The following is a 1543-nucleotide window of genomic DNA, read 5'->3' as shown; positions in this document are numbered from 1 at the left end:
TCTTGGCTCGCTGCAACCTTTGCATCCTGGGTTCAAGCGATTCTCGTGCCTTGGCCTCCCGAGTAGCTGGGATTACAGGTGCCCGCCACCACGCCTGGCTAATTTTTGTATTTTTGGTAGAGACGGGGTTTCACCATGTTGGCCAGGCTGGTCTCAAACTCCTGGCCTCAAGTGATCCTCCCACCTTGGCCTTCCAAAGTGCTGGAATTACAAGCATGAGCCACCACGCCTGGTTGTATTTAGTCTTTAACCTATCCTCAGGTTGATTCTCTGTGGGCAGGGAGAAGCATGGAAAGGGGGATGGGCCCTGGTGGCCACCTTGAAGCATGGAGGCTCTGGTGCCACCCTGCCCTTAGGCTGGGTGCAAAGATGGCTGAGGGAAGGCTAGTCAGCCGCTGTAGGTGTCCTTTATGGTCTCAGTGATTAAAGATTATATTGTCCATGAATTTAATTTTATTTCATGATGGAAAAGAGGACATTGCAAATTAATATGTCACAGAAAGGTAAGGAGTCACCGGGTCTGGTAAGGTTGAGGGTGAGTGGCTTGCCATCCAGTTTCCAGAAGGCGTTATTATGGATCCTAAAGGGAATTTCATGCGTTTCAAAGACTCTAACAGAAGTGTTCTGATGAAGTGGAGTCTGGTGCGGGGACCCACCACTTCAGCCTGGAATTGCCCTCCTGTAAGGTGCTGTAGAAACTCAGAATGGATGTCGGCAATAAGGGAATTTCTGGGATATGATGGGGAGAACGAATATTGTCACCTCCATTTGTGTCAGGAAGTCTCAGTATGCAGATGAGTCAGCTGCAGGGGGTGGCTGCATGAGGCTGCTGGTGGAGCCCAGAAGCAGTGGGCAGGAGTCTGGCCTCTGATGCTCTCCTAGCTCTGAGTTGGGATGGAGCTCGTGTATCTACAGTGTGCTCACGCAGCTTTGGTGCTGGTGGATGGTGAGGGGATTAGGTTGGCAGGTGGGTAGGGGCCCTCGCAAGGCAGTAGGGTCCTGGAGAGGCTGGTAGAAAGTGGAGATTGGCCAGAGTGACGGGAGTTAGATTCTACCTGGTTCACGAATTTGCCTGAGGCTAAGGCTTCAGTGCAAGGGACGGTAGAGTCATACCTTTCCTGAAACACCTGCTGCCGGCGTGGCCTTGTCGGTCTCTGCCAGATCCTGTTAGCACTGTGGCTTCAAGCCTAGTTGAACATTCAAGCCCCATGCAGTCAGAGAGCACCCATGGCACGCCCGTTGTGCAGTGGTGTGTTTAATACATGTGTTGCTTTTGATGGATGTGAAAGATCAGACAGCTTGGGTGTGTGTTTTACCAACTGCTTTTTAAACTCACATAGTAAAATGGGAAGTATATAAAAAGCAGAAAATATGGTATATCTTCTAAATACTCACATTTAAAATGTTTTTTAGAAATAATATATGTTGGCCGGGCGCGGTGGCTCAAGCCTGTAATCCCAGCACTTTGGGAGGCCAAGACGAGCGGATCACGAGGTCAGGAGATCGAGACCATCCTGGCTAACACGGTGAAACCCCGTCTCTA

General features: G+C 50.3%; 1 protein-coding gene across 1 annotated transcript in view; it reads left to right on the top strand.

Moving 5' to 3' along the window:
• Window positions 1-1543, top strand: part of ADCY9 (adenylate cyclase 9) — a 170634-nt gene that overhangs the window by 104982 nt on the left and 64109 nt on the right. The window lies entirely within an intron of this gene.

Source organism: Colobus angolensis, unplaced genomic scaffold, assembly GCF_000951035.1.
Source record: "Colobus angolensis palliatus isolate OR3802 unplaced genomic scaffold, Cang.pa_1.0 Scaffold55, whole genome shotgun sequence".
Classification (NCBI taxonomy): domain Eukaryota; kingdom Metazoa; phylum Chordata; class Mammalia; order Primates; family Cercopithecidae; genus Colobus; species Colobus angolensis.
This window is presented reverse-complemented; position numbering and strand designations above follow the sequence as displayed.